Source organism: Saccopteryx bilineata, chromosome 2, assembly GCF_036850765.1.
Source record: "Saccopteryx bilineata isolate mSacBil1 chromosome 2, mSacBil1_pri_phased_curated, whole genome shotgun sequence".
Taxonomy (NCBI): domain Eukaryota; kingdom Metazoa; phylum Chordata; class Mammalia; order Chiroptera; family Emballonuridae; genus Saccopteryx; species Saccopteryx bilineata.
This window is the reverse complement of record NC_089491.1, coordinates 189,711,902-189,734,470: the sequence shown is the minus strand read 5'-3', so window position 1 is coordinate 189,734,470 and position 22,569 is coordinate 189,711,902. Positions and strand designations below refer to the sequence as shown.

Below are 22,569 nucleotides of genomic sequence, written 5' to 3'. Positions count from 1 at the left end.
TTATAAATTCAATGCAATACCAATTAAAATACCAATGACATACTTCAAAGATACAGACCACATATTCCAAAAATTTATATGGAACCAAAAAAGAACACGAATAGCCTCAGCAATCTTAAAAAAGAAGAATAAAGTGGGAGGTATCACACTTCCTGATATCAAGTTATACTACAAGGCCATTGTACTCAAAACAGCCTGGTACTGGTATAAGAACAGGCATATAAATTAATGGAATGAACAGAGAACCCACAAATAAACCCACAGTTCTATGGAAAACTGATATTTGACAAAGGAGGTAAGGAAATACAATGGAGTAAAGACAGCCTCTTTAACAAATGGTGTTGAGAAAATTGGACAGCTACCTGCAAAAAAATGAAACTAGATCACCAGCTTACACCACTCACAAAAATAAACACAAAATGGATAAAAGACTTAAATGTAGGCCGTGAAACCATAAGAATCTTAGAAGAAAACAGGCAGTAAGCTCTCTGACATCTCTCGGAGCAATATAATTGCTGATTTATCTCCACGGGCAAGTGAAATAAAAGACAGGATAAACAAATGGGACTATATCAAACTAAAAAGCTTATGCACAGCTAAAGACAACAAGAACAGAATAAAAAGACAAACTACACAATGGGAGAACATATTTGACAATACGTCTGATAAGGGGTTAATAACCAAAATTTATAAAGAACTTATAAATCTCAACACCAAGAAGACAAACAATCCAATCCAAAAATAGGCAAAAGAGATGAATAGACACTTCTCCAAAGAGGACATACAGATGGCCAATAGGCATATGAAAAAATGCTCAAAATCACTAATCATTAGAGAAATGCAAATTAAAACCACAATGAGATATCACCTCACACCAGCCAGAATAGTGCTCATCAACAAAACAACACAGAATAAGTGCTGGCGAGGATGTGGAGAAAAGGGAACCCTCCTGCACTGCTGGTGGGAATGCAGACTGGTGCAGCCACTGTGGAAAACAGTATGGAGATTCCTCAAAAAACTGAAAATTGAACTGCCTTTTGACCCAGCTATCCCACTTTTAGGAATATACCCCAAGGACACCATAGAACGGCTCCAAAAGGAGAAATGCACCCCTATGTTTGTGGCAGCATTGTTCACAATAGCGAAGATCTGGAAACAACCCAAATGTCCATCAGAGGAGGAGTGGATTAAAAAGCTTTGGTACATATATACTATGGAATACTACTCAGCCATAAGAAATGATAACATCGGATCATTTACAATAACATGGATGGACCTTGATAACATTATACAAAGTAAAATAAGTAAATCAGAAAAAAAACTAAGAACTATAGGAATCCATACATAGAAGGGACATAAAAATGAGACTCAGAGACATGAACAAGAATGTGATGGCAACAGGAGTGGGGGGTGGGGGGAGGGGGGAGGGGGCAAAGAAGGAGAGAGGGGTTGGGGGAGGGGAGGGGCACAAAGAAAACCAGATAGAAGGTGACAGAAGACAATTTAACTTTGGGGGAGGGGTATACAGCACAATCAAATGTCAAAATAATATAGAGATATTTTCTCTCAACATATGTACCCTGATTTATCAATGTCACTACATTAAAGTTAATAAATACATTAAAAAAAACAAACAAACCCAAAAGTCCATTGCCTTCCGATATGCCAACAATGAGCTCAAACATCAGAAATGAGCTCAAAAAACAATACCTTTCATGGTTGCAACAAAACAAATAAAATACCTAGGAATAAAACATAACAAAGAATGTAAAGGACCTATATAATGAACACTACAAAGCATTGTTAAGGGAAATTGAAAAAGATATAATGAAATGGAAAAATATTCCTTGTTCTTGGATAGGAAGAATAAATATAGTCAAAATGACTATATTACCCAAAGCAATATACAAATTTAATGCAATTCTCATCAAAATTCCAATGTCATTTTTTAAAGAAATGGAACAAAAAATCATCAGATTTATATGGAACTGTAAAAAACCCCGAATAGCCAGAGCAATCCTAAGAAAAAAGCACGAAGTTGGGGGCATTACAATACCTGACTTCAAATTATATTATAGATACATGATAATCAAAACAGCACGGTATTGGCAGAAAAATAGACACTCAGACCAATGAAACAGAATAGAGATCCCAGAAATAAAACCACATGTATATGGTCAAACATTCTTTGATAAAGGGACCAACATCACACAATGGAGAAAAGAAAGCCTCTTCAACAAATGGTGCTGGGAAAACTGGAAAACCACATGCAAAAGAATGCAACTCAACTACAGTTTGTCCCCTTCTACTAAAATTAATTCAAAATGGACCAAAGACCAAAATATAAGACCTGAAACAAGAAATTACATAGAAGAAAACATAGGTACTAAACTCATGGACCTTGGTTTTAAAGAGCACTTTATGAATTTGACTTCAAAGGCAAGGGAAGTGAAGGCAAAGAAAAATGAATGAAACCATATTAGACTAAGCAGCTTTTGCACAGCAAAAGAAACTGACAACAAAACAAACAGCCACCTGACCAGGAGGTGGTGCAGTGGATAGAGCATCGGACTGGGATGCAGAGGACCCGGGTTCGAGGCCCTGAGGTCGCCAGCTTGAGTGAGGGCTCATCTGGTTTGAGGAAAAAGCCCACCAGCTTGAACCCAAGGTCGCTGGCTCCAGCAAGGGTTTACTTGGTCTGCTGAAGGGCTGCGATCAAGGCACATGCACATATGAGAAAGCAATCAATGAACAACTAAGGTGTTGAAACGCGCAATGAAAAACTAATGATTGATGCTTCTCATCTCTCTCCATTCCTGTCTGTCTGTCCCTCTCTCTGACTCACTCTCTGTCTCTGTAAAAAATAAAAAAAAATAAAAAACAACAACAACAAAAAAAAACAGACAGCCAACCAAATGGGAGATGATATTTTCAAACAACAGCACAGATAAGGGTCTAATATCCAAAATATGCAAAGAACTCATAAAACTCAACAACAAACAAGCAAACAATTCAATAAAAAAATGGGAAGAGGACATGAACAGACACTTCTCCCAGGAAGAAATACAAATGGCCAACAGATATATGAAAAGATGCTCATCTTCATTAGCTATTAGGGAAATGCAAATCAAAACTACAATGAGATACCACCTCACACCTGTTATATTAGCTATTATCAACAAGACAGGTAATAACAAGTGTTGGAGAGGCTGTGGAGAAAAAGGAACCCTCATCCACTGTTGGTGGGAATGTAAAGTAGTACAACCACTATGGAAGAAAGTATGGTGGTTCCTCAAAAAATTAAAAACAGAACTACCATATGACCCAGCAATCCCTCTACTCGAAATATATCCCCATAACTCAAAAACACTGGTACATAAAGACACATGCAGCCCTATGTTCATTGCAGCATTGTTCACAGTGGCTAAGACATGGAAACAACCAAAAAACCTTTTCAATAGATGACTGGATAAAGAAGATGTGGTACATACATACTATGGAATACTACTCAGCCATAAGAAATGATGACATCAGATCATTTACAACAACATGGATGAAACTTGATAACATTATATTGAGTGAAATAAGTAAATAAGAAAAAACTAAGAACTATATGTTTCCATACATAAGTGGGACATAATAAAAAAAATAAGACTCAGGGACATGGACAAGAGTGTGGTGGCTACCAGGGGTGGGGAGGGGAAGGGAGGAGATGGGGGGAGAGGAGGGGCACAAAGAAAACCAGATAGAAGGTGACAAAAGACTATATGACTTTGGGTGATGTGTATGCAACATAATCAAATGTCAAAATAACCTGGAGATGTTTTCTCTGAACCTATGTACCCTGATTGATTAATGTCACCCCATTAAAATTAATTTAAAAAAAGAGGAAATTTAAAGAAGATATGGCATTTGGAGAATGCCATATGAGTATGAAGATAGCCACCTACAAACCAGGGAGAGAGGGTTAGACCAGGCCCTTCCCTCACGGCCCTAAGAAGGAAACAGCCCTGCTGACAACTAGATTCTGGACTTCTGGCCTCCAGAACTGTGAAACAAGAAATCTCTGTTGTTTAAGTCACCCAGCCTGTGACACTTAGTTAGGATAGCTCTCGCAAACTAATATAACAATAATCACAAAATTTTTAATACATAGATAAATGTTTTAGTGATTATTGGTATACACATAGGAATCTACGTAGTATTAGTAAATTGGTATTTGTGTTAGTGAGAATTTAAAGACTAAAATATTTTTGGTCCTGGTTAGTTGGTTAGAGTGTTCTTCCCACATGCTGAGGTTGCAGTTTCAATCCCCAGTCAGGGTATATACTAGAATCAACCAATTACAGCATGAATAAGTGAAGCAACAAACCTCCCTCTCTCTCTGTTTCTCTCCCTCCTCTCTCTCTAAAAATTAATTTTTTTTAAAAAAAAAGGTAATATATAATTGTGTCTGGGCAGATAATCCTCATAGGCTCATTGCCACAATCACATTCCTTGCCTGTTTCAAAAAAATTGAGATATATTAAGAAAAAGAGAAGGGCATGGTAACAACATCTGCTGCTGGATCCTGCACTTTCTACCTCCTAATGTGTAGCATAGTTCATGCATACATGCATGTGCACACACACGCACACAGAAGCTTCTTCAGGTGAAGAGCAGGAAGGCTCTTCTGCTATTGATCATAAGCCATATTTCTGGTTTTAATTGTTCACTTATTCAGTTAGTATCAGATAAGTTAATTTAATCAATGTCTGATAAATGCCAGATCATCTGCCGGGCACTATAAAACTAGAAAGTAAAGATACTAACCTTGTCCTTAAAGAGTTTTGAGCTCTGGCCAGATAGCTTCATTGGTTAGAGCATCATCCTAAAGTGCAGACTTTGCCAGACTTTGCCTGGTCAGGGCACATATAGAAACAGATGTTTCTCTCTCTCTCTCTCTCTCTCTCTCTCTCTCTCTCTCTCTCTCTCCCTTCCTCTCTCTAAAATCAATAAAATAAATACCTTTAAAAAAAGTCTTTAGTCTAGTAATGACAAATAAGTGTAAATGAAATGAAATGTGACCCACAAAAAGGTACCAATTACTTTGAAAGATAAATTTAAATTTTCTGGAAATTCAAAGGAAAGACAGGCAACTTCCAAATTGGGGTGAAGGGCATGCCTCACTGAAGTCAGCAATGGAGCTGGATCTTAAAAATGGCATAGGCCGTGGCTGGTTGGCTCAGTGGTAGAGCATCATCAGCCCAGCATGTAGATGTTCCAGGTTTGATTCCTGGTCAGGGTACACAGGAGAGGTGCCCATCTGCTTCTCCACACTTCCCCCTCTCCCATCTCTCTCTCTCTTCCCCTCCTGCAGCCATGGCTCCATTGGAGAGAGTTGGCCTGGGCACTGAGGATGGTCTTACCTCAGGTGCTAAAATGGCTCCAGTTATAACAGAGCAATAGCCCAGATGGGTAGAGCATCACCCCCTTGTGGGCTTTCTGGGTGGATCCCGGTTGGGTGCATATGGGATCTCTCTGCCTCCCCATTTCTCACTTCAGAAAGATGAAAAAAAAAAAAAGAATGGGCATAGAATAAAGATTTTACAAACCTGACATACTTGAAGAAAATATTTGCAATATATACATATGTATATATATATATATATATACACACATACACATACACATATACACTGTATATATATTACAAATAAAGGACTAATATTCCTAACATATAAGTAAGTTTTAAATATTGAGAGACACAGGACTAAAAACATAGTAGAAAATAGGAAAATGAAATGAATGGACAGTTCACACAAATATATATATAAAGAATGGTCCTTAAATATATGAGAAATGTTTGACCTTGCTTATAATTAGAGAAGCATAAATTAAACTGATAAGAACAGTTACTACACTTAATCTTAGCCAAAGGGTCAAGAAGCTATGAGAAGCATAAATTAAAACAACACTGAATAACCTTAAATGTAAATGGATTAAATGATCCAATCAAAAGACATAGGGTAGCTGCATGGATAAGAAAACAGGCCCCGTACATATGCTGTCTACAAGAGACACACCTTAAAACAAAAGATGCACATAGACTGAAGGTAAAAAGATGGAAAAAAACATTTCATGCAAATGGAAATGAAAAGAAAGCTGGGGTAGCAGTACTTATATCTGACAAAATGGACTTTAAAACAAAGAATATAGTAAGAGGTAAAGAAGGCCACTACATAATAATAAAGAGAACAATCCAAAAGAAAGATATAACTATTTTAAATATCTATGCACCTAATATAGGAGCACCTAAATATATAAAGCAGACTTTGATGGATATAAAGAGCAAGATCAACAGAAATACTGTAATAGTAGGGAATTTTAATACCCCACTAACATCACTAGATAGATCCTCAAAAAAGAAAATTAACAAAGAAACAGCAGACTTAAAGGACACACTAGATCAACTCTATTTAATAGATATCTTCAGAACCTTTCACCCTAAAGAAGCAGAATATACATTATTTTCAAGTGCTCATGGTACATTCTCTAGGATAGACCACATGTTAGGGCACAAAAGTGGTCTCAACAAATTTAGGAAGATTGAAATCACATCAAGGACTTTCTCTGATCAAAATGGCATGAAACTAGAAAAGAACCACAACAGAAAAGCTCAAAAATTCTCAAACACATGGAAACTAAATAGCAGGTTGTTAAATAATGAATGGATTAACAATGAGATCAAAGAAGAAATTAAAAAATTCCTAGAAACGAATGATAATGAGAATACAACTCAAAATTTATGGGACACAGCAAAAGCAGTACTGACGGAAGTTCATAGCACTACAGGCACACTTTAAGAAGCTAGAAAAAGCTCAAATAAACCACTTAACCCTACATCTAAAAGAACTAGAAAAACAATAGCAAGAAAAGCCCAAATGTAGTAGAAGGAAGGAAATAATAAAGATCAGAGCAGAAATAAATGACATAGAGACTAAAGAAACAATACAGAGGATCAATGAAACTAGGAGCTGGTTCTTTTAAAATATAAACAAGATTGATGAACCTTTAACTCAGCGGTTCTCAATCTGTGGGTCGTGACCCCGGCAGGGGTCGAACGACCAAAACACAGGGGTCGCCTAAAGCCATCGGAAAATACATATTTATTATACAATACATATTTAAATAAAATATGTATTTCCGATGGCTTTAGGCGACCCCTGTGTTTTGGTTGTTTGACCCCCGCGAGGGTCGTGACCCACAGGTTGAGAACCGCTGCTTTAACTAGACTCACCAAGAAAAAAAGAGAGAGGACTCAAATAAATAAAATTAGAAACGAGAGTGGAGAAATAACAACTGACACAACAGAAATATAAAATGTTGTAAGAAAATACTATTAAGAACTGTATGCCAAAAAACTAGACAACCTAGATGAAATGGACAAATTCCTTGAAACATACAATCTTCCAAAAATCAATCTGGAAGAATCAGAAAACCTAAACAGACCGATTATACCAAATGATATCGAAACAGTTATCAAAAAACTCCCAACAAAGAAAAGTCCTGGGCCTGATGGCTACACAAGTGAATTCTACCAAATATTCAAAGAAGAACTAACTCCTATCCTTCTCAAGCTATTTCAAAAAATTCAAGAGGAAGGAAGACTTCCAAGCTCCTTTTATGAGGCGAGCATAATTCTGATTCCAAAACCAGGCAAAGACAACACAAAGAAAGAAAACTATAGGCCAATATCCCTGATGAATATAGATGCTAAAATGCTGAACAAAATATTAGCAAACCAAATCCAACAATATATGGAAAAAATTATACACCATGATCAAGTGGGATTTATTCTGTGGAGGCAAGGCTGGTACAATATTTGCAAATCAATCAATGTGATTCATCACATAAACAAAAGGAAGGAGAAAAACCACATGATAATTTCAATAGATGCAGAAAAAGCATTTGATAAAATCCAGCACCCATTCATGATCAAAACTCTCAACAAAGTGGGAATACAGGGAACATACCTCAACATGATAAAAACCATCTATGACAAACCCACAGCCAACATCATACTCAATGGGCAAAAATTAAAAGCAATCCCCTTAAGATCAGGAACAAGGCAGGGGTGGCCCCTTTCACCACTCTTATTCAACATAGTGCTGAAAGTCCTAGCCACAGCAATCAGACAAGCAGAAGAAATAAAAGCCATCCAAATTGGAAAAGAAGTAAAGTTATCATTATTTGCAGATGATATGATATTGTATATAGAAAACCCTAAACTCTCAGTCAAAAAACTACTAGACCTGATAAATGAATTCAGCAAGGTGGCAGGATACAAAATTAATACTCAGAAATCAGAGGCATTTTTATACACTAACAATGCACAGTCAGAAAGAGAAATTAAGGAATCAATTCCCTTCACTATTACAACCAAAAAAATTAAGTACCTAAGAGTACATTTAACTAAAGAGACTAAAGACTTGTACTCGGAAAATTATAAAACATTGATAAAAGAAATCAAGGAAGATACAAACAAGTGGAAGCATATACTGTGCTCATGGTTAGGAAGAATAAACATCATTAAAATGTCTATATTACCCAAAGCAATTTATAAATTCAATGCAATACCAATTAAAATACCAATGACATATTTTAAAGATATAGATCACATATTCCAAAAATTGATATGGAACCAAAAGAGAACACGAATAGCCTCAGCAATCTTAAAAAAGAAGAATAAAGGGGGAGGTATCACACTTCCTGATATCAACTTATACTACAAGGCCATTGTACTCAAAACAGCCTGGTACTGGCATAAGAACAGGCACACAGAACAGGCCGCTCACAAGTAATATGGCATACCCATTTATAATGCTGTCACTATGAGGCATAATCATAACAAGCTCAATCTGTTTACGTCAAACAGACCTAAAATCACTAATTGCCTACTCATCAGTAAGTCATATAGCCCTGGTGATTGTAGCCATTCTCATCCAATCCCCATGAAGCTAAATAGGGGCCACTGCTCTAATAATTGCCCACGGACTAACCTCCTCTATACTATTCAATGGAACAGAATGCAGAACCCAGAAATAAACCCACAGCTCTATGGAAAACTGATATTTGACAAAGGAGGTAAGGAAATACAATGGAGTAAAGACAGCCTCCTTAACAAATGGTGTTGGGAAAATTGGACAGCTACCTGCAAAAAAATGAAACTAGACCACCAACTTACACCATTCACAAAAATAAACTCAAAATGGATAAAAGACTTAAATGTAAGCCGTGAAACCATAAACATCTTAGCAGAAAACATAGGCAGTAAGCTCTCTGACATCTTTTGCAGCAATATATTTGCTGATTTATCTCCACAGGCAAGTGAAATAAAAGACAGGATAAACAAATGGGACTATATCAAACTAAAAAGGCTCTGCACAGCTAAAGACAATAAGAACAGAATAAAAAGACAAACTACACAATGGGAGAACATATTTGACAGTACATCTGATAAGGGATTAATAACCAAAATTTATAAAAAACTTGTAAATCTTAACACCAGAAAGACAAACAATCCAATCAAAAATGGGCAAAAAAAGGAATAGACACTTCTCCAAAGAGGACATACAGATGGCCAATAGGCATATAAAAAAATGCTCAAGATCACTAATCATTAGAGAAATGCAAATTAAAACCACAATGAGATATCACCTCACACCAGTCAGAATGGCACTCATCAACAAAACAACACAGAGTAAGTGCTGGCGAGGATGTGGAGAAAAGGGAACCCTCCTGCACTGCTGGTGGGAATGCAGACTGGTGCAGCCACTGTGGAAAACAGTATGGAGATTCCTCAAAAAATTTAAAATCAAACTGCCTTTTGACACAGCTATCCCACTTTTAGGAATATACATCATAGAATGGTTCCAGAAGGGAAAATGCACCCCCATGTTTATGGCAGCATTGTTTACAATAGTGAAGATCTGAAAACAACCCAAATGTCCATCAGAGGATGAGTGGATTAAAAAGCTTTGGTACTTTGGAATAGTACTCAGCCATAAGAAATGATGACATTGATCATTTACAACAACATGGATGGACCTTGATAATATTATATGGAGTGAAATAAGTAAATCAGAAAAAACTAAGAACTATATAAACCCATACATAAATGGGACATAAAAATGAGTCTCAGAGACATGGACAAGAATGTGATTGTTACAGGGGGTGGGGTAGAGGGGTGTGGAGGAGGCGAGGAAGGAGAGGGAGGGAATAGGGGTAAGGAAGGGGTACAAAGAAATTCAGATAGAAGGTGACAGAAGACAATTTGACTTTGGGTGAGGGGTATGCAGCATAATCAAATGTCAAAATAATCTGGAAATGTTTCTTTCAACATACATACCCTGATTTATCAATGTCACTGCATTAAAATTAATAAAAATAAGATTAAAAACCACACTGAAATATCACTTCTCAGCTATTAATCTGGCATAAAGTATTACAACACATTTTGTTAGTGAGGCAGTGAGGAATGCAAACTGGTACAACCTTCTAGGATTTTGGCAATACCTAATAAAACTACATATGCACTCAGTGTTTGAATCGACAATCACTTTTCTAGAAATATACCTCTAATAATTAACTGTAATTGTATTTTTTAAATTTTACTTTTTTAATTTTTCTAAGTGAGAAGTGGGGAGGCAGAGAGAAAGACTCCCACACACACCTCGAACAGCATCCCCCTAGTAATCTCCATACCAGGCAATGCTTTGCCCATCTGGGGCTGTTGCTCTGTTGCTCGGCAACCTAGCTATTTTAGCACTTGGGGTGAGGCCATGGAGCCAACCTCAGCTCCCAGGGCCAACTTGCTCCAACCGAGCTGTGGCTGAGGGAGGGAAAGAAAGAAGAGAGAGAAGTGAGAAAGGGAGGGGTGGAGAAGCAAATGATTGCTTCTGTGTGTCCTGATGAGGAATTGAACCTGGGACGTCCATACACTAGGCTGATGCTCTACCGTTGAGCCAACCAACCAGGGCTCACTTGAAATTGTAAACTATTAGTAAAAACCTAAATACTCATACAAAGGAGAGTCGTCAAAAAAAGTATGGTACATCCAAACAACAGAGTATTACGCAGCTGTAAAGAAGAACAGGGAGAAGACAAGATGGTGCTGGAGTAGGCAGACGTACCAACATCTACCTCCCAGAACCAAAGCAGATTACAAACTAATTTTAAGAACTATCATCTGGAAAAACCAACTTTGGACTAAACTAAGAGGACTCTTCAACAAAGAAACACTGAAGAAGCCACACCGAGACTGGTAGGAAAAGCGAACACGCGGAGAGGGCTGCCCATCTCCCCGGAGCAAACAGCAGCTGGGAGAGACTCGCGTGGCTGGAGGTGAGTTTAGCAGAGAGGGGAGGGTCCTGAGTCCCAGCCTGTAGTCCCAGAGCCCAGAAGAGGTGTAAGGACAGTATTTAGCTGGAAACAAGTCAGGATACTGTTTGTGAGAAAGAGTCTGATTTCTCAGACCCAGGATTCTTCTTAAAGGGACCGTGCAGAAAACCTCTCTCACAACCACTCACCCAGGGCTCCGGGGGATGGGGAGAGAGAGAATACCAGAGTAGCAGGAAGAGAGTGTAATCTAGGAGGCACAGGGAGAAACATTTTGGGAGATAGCCACCTTGACCCCTGGGACGAGTCACTCCCCAAATCTGAAGTGAATATTTCCCCTGGAAACAACAATACCAGCAAAGGGAAGCAGGAGAGCAGCCAAACAAGCTCCCCCCGCAGCACTCAGAGCAGAGTTGCTTAGAAGGAGGGAGCTTTCCGGTCTATAGGAGTGAGGGTTAGGGTCTGAGCTGCAGTGCCGGCACCCACGTGGCTGAGGGCTCGCCAGAGGGCAGGCGGCAGCAGGAGATGGAAGCATGGTTCTGTTGGCAGGGGCGGAAGCCGGCTGGCCACCACTGGGCTCAGGTGTGAGCTTAGTTTTGCCTGGCTGGGGAGGAGGGGGCGTGCAAAAGCGGTCAAGCCCAGCTGCCGGCATCCTGTAATCCAGCCTACGGGAGAAGAGCGGGAACCCTAGAAAGGGTGGAGACCAGCCGCTGAGCAAGGACTCAGGAGCACAGCCTTTCCCACCGGTGCAACCCAGGCTTGTGGTCTGACTTGGGAGCCGGCTCCTCCCACGAAGGTGGAGCCAAAAGCCCAGAACAGGCTGAGTTCTGCTACTGAGCTGAGCGTGGGCATGCAGCCCTGCCCAGCTGGTGGAGCCAAGGCTAGCAGCCGTTCCACGAGCGGGCTCCTCCTGCAAGGGTGGGGCAAAAGCCTGGAAACAGGTGGAGTACCGCAGCTGAACAAAGGTGCTCACCAGTGCCCTCAGGACCGAGCATAACACCACCCATGGGGGCGGGGCAAAGCCCAAGGCCACCAAGGCTTGTGCAACTGAGCACATGATCACAGCCACTCCCGTGAATACAAAATGCGGAGGCAGAAAAATGCAATAAAAAAGAAACAAGAGAAATTTGCAGAAAAGGACCTAAATAAACCAGATATAACCAAATTACCAGATGCAGAGTTTAAAATAACAATTGTTGGGATGCTCAAAGATATTAGAACAAAAATAGATGGTCATTACAAACACCTAAATAAAGAGATAGCAAATATAAAAAAAGGACATTGAAATAATAAAAAAGAATCAGTCAGAAATGACAAATACAATATCTGAAATAGAGAATACAATGGAAGGAATTAAAAGCAGGATAAATGAAGAGGAGAATGGAGAATCGAATCAGTGAGTTAGAGGACACAATAAATAAAGGCATGGAAGCAGAGCAGAAAAAAGAAAAGAGGAGTGACGTCACGGAAATGGCGCCGTGAGCAGCGCATCCGACAGATCTCCCCTAAATCACAACAAATTTATCAACTAGAAACAGAAAAATTTATCCTTGGAGCATTCCGGAGTTCCACACAAACTGAAAGCGAAAGGACTGTTATCACTTGAATCTGAGAGACGAGGGTGTGGAGGAAGCTACCGCAGGGACGTTCATTCAAGCCGTGAGGGAGTGCGCCTGTGGTGAGTCAGCCCACACTCGGGAGCCGCGAGCAGCCGCGGGCGCTCACCCGGTCCGGTTGCAGAGCGAGCACCGCCCACACCCCAGAGAGGCGAGCAGCCACCAGCGTGCCCGGTCCGGTTGCAGAGCGAGCACCGCCCACACTCGGGAGCAGCGAGCAGCCGCCGGCGCGCGCCCGGTCCGGTTGCACAGCGAACACCGCTAACGTTCCCAGCGGCCCGCGCACTGCGAGTGAGAGTCGCCAGCCACCGGTGCCTGGAGCACCCCATTCGCGGGCGTGCCCTGGGCATTCCACACGCCCAGAGCGCCCTACTGGCACGCACACCCAGGGTGCCCCATTATCCTGCGCCTGGTGCCATCCAGCCGCCAGCGGCAGGGCGAGCGGGAGAGGCACCAGGGTGGTCTTCCCTATTTGGGAGATTCTCTCCGTGGGCGGGGCACCTCACCCAGCCATTCAAGCTAACAATCAAGCGTTGGGGGAGGGGCGCGCGCAGGCAGCATAAAATACCTTCGGGAGCACAGCTGCGACCCAATCACTGAAATTAGCTTAACCCATGAAATCTGCACACCCTCGGTTCTAATTGATAAGATCTCTCTCAGTTCAGTGACCCAAGACAAGAGGCGTGATATTTTTTAGTGCCTCTCGCTAAAGGGGCGGGGGCAACTTCTGATTGATAGAGCCTCCATATTCAGGGATAAACGCTAACAAGAAGGACTTGGCAGATAATAAGATCTATACTACACTAGTCGCAAGCAGAGACTAGTGCCTCTTCTTCCCAGCAAAAACAGGCTACAAAGTGTGGAAAGCCTGGGTTGAGAGGTCCAACTGAATGCTAGGCACTGAACAGTCACCTTGACAACAACTGACTCCCACCCCCGCCTGATTACACTGGAGGCCCTGACTGCCAGAGCCTTTCCCAAAGCCTTGCACTGAGTGGGGATAGAGCGGGGATTTCCCAGTTCTTTGAGCCTCTTACTCCCCAGGCAGAAGCAGTTGCAGCCTTATAGCTGGATCACCAGGCTGCTAATTCAGGAAGGGGGGACTAGGAGAGAGAATCCAGGAAAGCAAACTCTCTCATCGTTGGACCCTGCAAACACCAACAAGCCTTGACTACCAGCAAGACTAAAGCCAATTATATGACATTGCCATAGAATCCCATCAACTGCAAATCCCTACCTAAGTGTGACACAGCAGCAGAGCCTGGGGTACAGAGTCACCAACCAGGAAGAGGGAGAGAAAAAAAAAAAAAAAGAAGTTAACCTCTCAAAATCAAGAAAAATCCACAGACTTTACAACTTGTTCCACTAATTTTGTTGTTGTTGTTGTTTGTTTTTTCTATCTTATTGCCTTTATTTCCTCTACCTTGGTCCTTCTATTCTCTGCCCATCTTATGCTTCCCTTTTCTTGAACTACACTACCCATGAGTGTTACATTTTATTTCTCTTCTTCATCCTCACCCTCCTTTAAGGTTATACTCCAAAACACTTAACTCTCACTCTCTCCTCTTTTGTTTTTTTTTTGTTTTGCTTTATTTTGTTTTTTTCTCTTCCTTTTTTTATTTCTTCCTTCGTTTTTCTCTTTTTCTTATTTTTTCCTTTCTATTCGTTTTTTCTTTTCTCGTTTTACTTTCCTCCCATTTAATCCTCAATCACGAACAAATTAGTTAATTTGGGACTCAAGGCTTTTTTTGGCTTTATTTTTCTTTTTTGCTTTTGTTTTTGTTTTTTCCTTGTTTGTTTATTTTTGTGGCATTTTGGGTCCTCCCAACCCAAGGTCTCCATTGTATTTAGTCTTCGCTCCACTTAATACAACAGATTTTTACTTATTATTTTTATTTTTTTCTTCTTTATTATTCTTTTTTTTCTCCTTTTTTCTGGTTCCCTCTTATCCCTCTCATTATATCTCTTAGTTGACCATCACTTACAAGCAAATCATCTTATGCTTGTCTAAAATTTTCTTTCTTTTATTTTATTTTTTATTTTTTTTTGCATTTAGTAGGTCCCTACTCCCTTTTTTTGCCCCTTGAATTCTTCACCCCAAATCAGGCCCTCCATTATAGGCATGATATTTCCCTGAGGAGGGGAGAGGAGGGAAAGAGAAGAAAGAAAAAAGGGGGAAATAATAAATTATTACTGTTTTTTTTTTTGTGCGGTGTTTTACCTTTTTTTTTTCTTTTTACTCTTTATTAATTCTAATTAGTACTATCAACAAGACCACCCTCAGATGCCAATAAGAAAGAGGAATTCGAATATTATGGATACAAAAGAAAGAGAGGTAACACAAATAGATGTGGAAAAATCTATGGAGAAAAGACTTAACATATTGGAAGCCTTGGAGCTAAATGACAGAGAATTTAAAATAGAAATCTTTAAAATACTCAGAGATATACAAGAAAACACAGAAAGGCAATATAGGGAGATCAGAAAACAACTCAATGAACACAAAGAATATATTACCAAGGAAATTGAAACTATAAAAACAAATCAAACAGAAATGAAAAACTCAATTCACGAGCTGAAAAACGAGGTAACAAGCTTAACTCTCAAAAACCAAAACAAAACAAAAAAAACCATAGTTAGAGATAAAGAAGGTCACTACATAATGATAAAGGGAGCAATCCAAAAGGAAGATATAACCATTATAAATATCTACACACCTAATATAGGAGCACCTAAATATATAAAACAGACTTTGATGGATTTAAAGGGTGAGATCAACAGCAATATTACAATAGTAGGGCATTTCAATACCCCATTAACATCATTAGATAGATCCTCAAGAAAGAAAATTAACAAAGAAACAACAGACTTAAAGGACATATTAGATCAACTCGATTTTTTTTTTTTTGTATTTTTCTGAAGCTGGAAACGGGGAGAGACAGTCAGACAGACTCCCGCATGCACCCGACTGGGATCCACCCGGCACGCCCACCAGGGGGCGACGCTCTGCCCACCAGGGGGCGACGCTCTGCCCCTCTGGAGCATCGCTCTGCCGAGACCAGAGCCACTCTAGCGCCTGGGGCAGAGGCCAAGGAGCCATCCCCAGCGCCCGGGCCATATTTGCTCCAATGGAGCCTTGGCTGCGGGAGGGGAAGAGAGAGACAGAGAGGAAGGAGGGGTGGAGGTGGAGAAGCAAATGGGCGCTTCTCCTATGTGCCCTGTCCGGGAATCAAACCCGGGTTCCCCGCACGCCAGGCCGACGCTCTACCGCTGAGCCAACCGGCCAGGGCTCTAGATCAACTCGATTTAACAGATATCTTCAGAAACTTTCATCCTAAAACAGCAGAATATACATTCTTTTCAAGCGCTCATGGTAAATTCTCTAGAATAGACCACATGTTAGGGCACAAAAGTGGTCTCAACAAATTTAAGAAGATTGAAATCATATCGAGCATGTTCTCTGATCACAATGGCATTAAACTAGAAATGAACCACAACAGAAAAACTGAAAAACATTCAAACACTTGGAAACTAAATAGCATGTTATTAAATAATGAATGAGTTAAAAATGAGATCAAAGAAGAAAATTTAAAATTCCTAGAAACAAACGATAATGAGCATACATCAACTCAAAATTTATGGGACACAGCGGCCCTGGCTGGTTGGCTCAGTGGTAGAGCGTCAGCCTGGTGTGCAGGAGTCCCAGGTTCAATTCGCGGCCAGGGCACACAGGATAAGCGCCCATCTGCTTCTTCACCCCTCCCCTTCTCCTTCCTCTCTGTCTCTCTCTTCCCCTCCCACAGTCGAAGCTCCATTGGAGCAAAGATGGCCCGGGTGCTGAGGATGGCTCTTTTGCCTCTGCCTCAGGCACTGGAATGCCTCTGGATGCAACAGAGCGACGCCCCAGAGGGGCAGAGCATCGCTGCTTGTGGGCATGACGGGTGGATCCCAGTCAGGCACATATGGGAGTCTGTCTGACTGCCTCCCATTTCCAGATGCAGAAAAAGAAAAAAAAAAGAAAAAAAATTTATGAGACACAGCAAAAGCAGTCCTGACAGGGAAGATTATAGCATTACAGGCATACCTCAAGAAGCTAGAAAAAGCTCAAATAAACAACTTGACCCTACATCTAAAAGAACTAGAAAAAAAACAGCAAGTAAAGCCCAGAGCTAGTAGAAGGAAGGAAATAATCAAGATCAGAGCAGAAATAAATGACATAGAGCCTAAAGAAACAATACAGAGGATCAATGAAACCAGGAGCTGGTTCTTTGAAAAGGTAAACAAGATCGATGAACCTTTAATCAGACTCACCAAGAAAAAAAGAGAGAGGACTCAAATAAATAAAATTTAAAATGAGAGTGGAGAAATAACAACTGACACAACAGAAATACAAAATATTGTAAGAAAATACTATGAAGAACTGTACCCCAAAAAACTAGACAACCTAGATGAAATGGACAAATTCCTTGAAATATACAATCTTCCAAAAATCAATCTGGAAGAATCAGAAAACCTAAACAGACCAATTACAACAAATGAGATTGAAACAGCTATGAAAAATCTCCCAAAAAAGAAAAGTCCTGGGCCTGATGGCTTCACAAGTGAATTCTACCAAATATTCAAAGAAGAACTAACTCCTATCCTTCTCAAGCTATTTCAAAAAATTCAAGAGGAAGGAAGACTTCCAAGCTCCTTTTATGAGGCGAGCATAATTGTCATTCCAAAACCAGGCAAAGACAACACAAAAAAATAAAATTATAGGCTAATATCTCTGATGAATTTAGATGCAAAAATCCTCAACAAAATATTAGCAAACCGGATGCAGCAATATATAAAAAAAATCATACACCATAATCAAGTGGAATTTATTCTTGGGAGGCAAGGCTGGTACAATATTTGCAAATCAATCAATGTGATTTGTAAACAAAAGGAAGGAGAAAAATCATATGATAATTTAAATAGATGCAGAAAAAGCATATGATAAAATCCAGCACCTGTTCATAATCAAAACTCTCAGCAAAGTCGGAAGTCAGGGAACATACCTCAACATGATAAAAACCATCTATGACAAACCCACAGCCAATATCATACTCAATGGGCAAAAATTAAAAGCAATCCCCTTAAGATCAGGAACAAGGCAGGAGTGCCTCCTTTCACCACTCTTATTTAACATAGTCCTGGGAGTCCTAGCCACAGCAATCAGACAAGTAAAAGAAATAAAAGGCATCCAAATTGGAAAAGAAGAAGTAAAACTATCGTTATTTGCAGATGATATGATATTGTATATAGAAAACCCTAAACTCTCAGTAAAAAAACTACTAGACCTGATAAATGAATTTGGCAAAGTGGCAGGATATAAAATCAATACTCAGAAATCAGAGGCATTTTTATACACTAACAATGAACTGTCAGAAAAAGAAATTAAGGAATCAATCCCCTTTACCATTGCAACCAAAAAATAAAGTACCTAGGAATAAATTTAACCAGGGAGATTTAAGACTTGTACTCAAAAAATTATAAAACATTGATAAAAGAAATCAGGGAAGATACAAACAAGTTGAAGCATATACCGTGCTCCTGGTTAGGAAGAATAAACATCATTAAAATGTCTATATTACTCAAAGCAATTTATAAATTCAATGCAATACCGATTAAAATACCAATGACTTACTTCAAAGATATAGAACACATATTCCAAAAATTTATATGGAACCAAAAGAGAACACGAATAGGCTCAGCAATCTTGAAAAGGAATAAAGCAGGAGGTATCACACTTCCAGATATCAAGTTACATTATAAGACCATTGTACTCAAAACAGCCTGGTACTGGCAAAAGAACAGGCATATAGATCAATGGAACAGAACTGAGAACCCGGAAATAAACCCACACTTTTATCGACAATTGATATTTGACAAAGGAGATAAGAGCATACGTTGGAGTAAAGACAGCCTCTTCAACAAATGGTGTTGGGAAAACTGGACGGCTACCTGCAAAAAAAGAAAATAGACCACCAACTTACACCATTCACAAAAATAAACTCAAATGGATAAAAGACTTAAATGTAAGCCATGAAACCATAAGCATCTTAGAAGAAAACATAGGCAGTAAGCTCTCTGACATCTCTCACAGCAATATAATTGCTGATTTGTCTCCATAGGCAAATGAAATAAAAGACAGGATAAACAAATGGGACTTTATCAAACTAAAAAGCTTCTGCACAGCTAAAGACAATAAGAACAGAATAAAAAGACAAACTACACAATGGGAGAATATATTTGACAATGCGTCTGGTAAGGGGTTAATAACCAAAATTTATAAAGAACTTGTAAAACTTAATACTAGTAAGACAAACAATCCAATCCAAAAATGGGCAAAAGAAATGAATAGACACTTCTCCAAAGAGGACACACAGATGGCCAATAGGCAGATGAAAAAATGCTCAAAATTACTAATGATTAGAGAAATGCACAGTCAGAATGGCGCTCATCAATAAAACAACACAGAGTAAGTGCTGGCGAGGATGTGGAGAAAAGGGAACCCTCCTGCACTGCTGGCGGGAATGCAGACTGGTGCAGCCACTGTGGAAAACAGTATGGAGATTCCTCAAAAAATTTAAAATCAAACTGCCTTTTGACCCAGCTATCCCACTTTTAGGAATATACCCCAAGAACACCATAGCACTGTTTGAAAAGAAGAAATGCACCCCCATGTTTATGGCAGCATTGTTCACAATAGCAAAGATCTGGAAACAGCCCAAGTGTCCATCAGAGGATGAGTGGATTAAAAAGCTTTGGTACATATATAGTATGGAATACTACTCAGCCATAAGAAATGATGACATCGGATCTTTTACAACAACATGGATGGGCCTTGATATTATACTGAGTGAAATAAGTAAATCAGAAAGAACTAAGAACTATATGATTTCATACATAGGTGGGACTAAGAGACATGGACAACATAAAATGAGACTCAGAGACATGGACAACAGTGTTGGGGTTACAGGGTGGGAGGGAGCAGAGGGAGGGGGCTGGGGGAGGGGAGGGGCACAAAGAAAACCAGTTAGAAGGTGACTTAAGACAATTTTATCAATGTCACCCCATCAAAATTAATCAAAAAAAAAAAGAAAAGAATGTGTCTCACGGCTAATTCAGGCAGAAGAAGAGTATAAGGATGCTAATTCTGCTTCTCAGGCCACATTCTGCAAAAGGGGCTCCAAGCAAATTGGTGATCTGGCTCCTCTGATTTTGCCAATTGGATTAAAAAAAAATAGGTCAGGAATGGCCTGAAATGGAACTAACAATATATAAGCATAAATTTAAAGGACTTTTAGATACTGGAGCTGATTTATCTGTTATTGATAAGCTACATTGGCCTCCTTCCTGGCCCACTCATGCAGCAGCCACAGAATTACAAGGTATAGGGCAGAGTAAATCCCCTCAACAAAGTCCTAGTTTTCTACATTGGGAAGATTAAGAAGGTCATTCTGGATTTTTAAGGCTTATGTGCTCCATGGATGGCCAATTAAGTTGTGAGGTAGAGATGTTTTGAAAAATATGGGAGTGTTGCTTTTCAGTCCTAATGGGTTAGTCAGTACTCAGATGCTTGATCGGGCATTTTTGCCAACCAAGGGTTTAGCGAAAGAATAGCAAGGAATTCCCACCCCCATAGAAGTGGCACACAATACCAGAAGGTGTGGATTAGGATATCAAAATTTAGCATAGGGGCCTTGGGAGCTCCTGCTACCTCAATAATGCATTGTGCAGACCCAATTACTTGGAAATCAGATAATCCTGTATAGGTAGACCAATGGTCCCTTTCTCAGGAGAAACTTAGGGTAGCTGCTCAATTGGTACAAGAGCAGCTACAGCTTGGGCACATTGAACTATCTAATAGTCCATGGAATACACATTCATATTTTGATCTTGTTGCCTCCTGGATTATCAAGGGGCATAGGCAACCCTTACAGCTTATAGGTTTTGAGCCTCAAAATTATTGTTCCTTTTTTCAAATGATCAACAACAATGGCTCTGGGAAACTTCCACTAAATGGCAAATCGCTCTTGCAAATCAATGGACAACTTTATACTGAAACACTCAACTTAAAATCAGCTCAAAGTCTAGAATTATATGCCATGATCATGGCTTTTCAGCATTTGCCATATTCCCCCTTTAATCTATATACAGACAGCAAATATTTACTTATGGTGTTTCCACTATAAAGACTGCTGTCTTAGGGACAAACGCTGATGAACTATTTCAGCAGTTCCTCCTTCTTCAAAGACTTGTATGTCAACATAGAGCTCCATGTTTCATAGGACATACTGGAGCTGACTCCATGCTCCCTGGAGCTTTAGCACAAGGGAATGCCCCCCCTTTTTTTGGTATTTTTCTGAAGTTGGAAATGGGGAGGCAGTCAGACAGACTCCCGCATGCGCCCGACTGGGATCCACCCAGCACGCCTACCAGGGGGAATGCTCTGCCCATCTGGGGTGTTGCTCTGTTGCGACCAGAGCCATTCTAGTACCTGAGGCAGACACCACGGGTCCATCCTTAGCGCCTGGGGTGGCTTTGCTCCAATGGAGCCTTGGCTGCGGGAGGGGAAGAGAGAAACAGAGAGGAAGGAGAGGGGGAGGGGTGGAGAGGCAGATGGGCGCTTCTTCTGTGTGCTCTGGCTGGGAATCGAACCTGGGAATCCTGCACACCAGGCCAATGCTCTACCACTGAGCCAACTGGCCAGGGCCTAGAAATGCCCTTGTTGATCAAGCTACCTCAAAAGAAAATTATTTGCAGCAACCATGACAGATTGAGCAATTCAGTCTCATACTATTCATCACCAGAACTCTGCAGCCCTGTGTAAACAGTTTCAACTTTCTCAGGAAGCAGCATGGCAGATTGGGAAATCCTGTCCAAGGGGTCCTATACTACAATCTGCCCCTTCTATTGGAGTTAACCCTCAAGGACCGCTACCAGAACAACTTTGGCAAATGGATGTTACTCATATACCTTCATTTGGCAAACAGTCCTAAGCCCACGTTACAGTGGATACATATTCTGGATTTATAGTAACCTCTGTCAGAACAGGAAAGGCTGCTAAACATGTTATAGCTCATTGTCTATATGATTGTTCTATTATTGGATTTCCTAAACTGATTAAACTGAAAATGCTCTTGCATATGGAGCAAAAGTATTTACCGTATTTTGTCATTCTTACAATCTTTAAAGTGAAGATATTATTAAAGTGTACCCAGCAAATATTTTAAGGTCAGTTTAAAAAAATTTTTTAAAGAGGGTAGTCATATCCTGGAACTCCTATGGGTCTACCATATCATTCTTTTTACTTAAAAAAAAAATTAAATTTCTTTTGAATGCTGATGAACAGGAGACGCCAAATCTTTTTCGCCTGCAAACTACTACCTTCTTTATTAGATCTAGCTAATAACACTGTTTTGTCTTTTTCCAAATAGCTCCAGATATATGAAAAAGATTAATATAGGCGGATGGGGATCCTCAAACCTTTCAGCGAGATCTTCTGAGCATGGCTTTTAAGATACCAAGAGGCAGAAAAAGCCCA

At 40.0% G+C, this 22,569-nt stretch overlaps 1 protein-coding gene and 1 pseudogene across 1 annotated transcript in view; both read right to left on the bottom strand.

The window, feature by feature from the left end:
* FLT3 (fms related receptor tyrosine kinase 3) overlaps positions 1-22,569 on the bottom strand; it is a 103,142-nt gene that overhangs the window by 58,746 nt on the left and 21,827 nt on the right. The gene's annotated exons all lie outside the window — the stretch shown is intronic.
* Positions 5,818-5,933, bottom strand: LOC136327703 (U2 spliceosomal RNA; annotated as a pseudogene).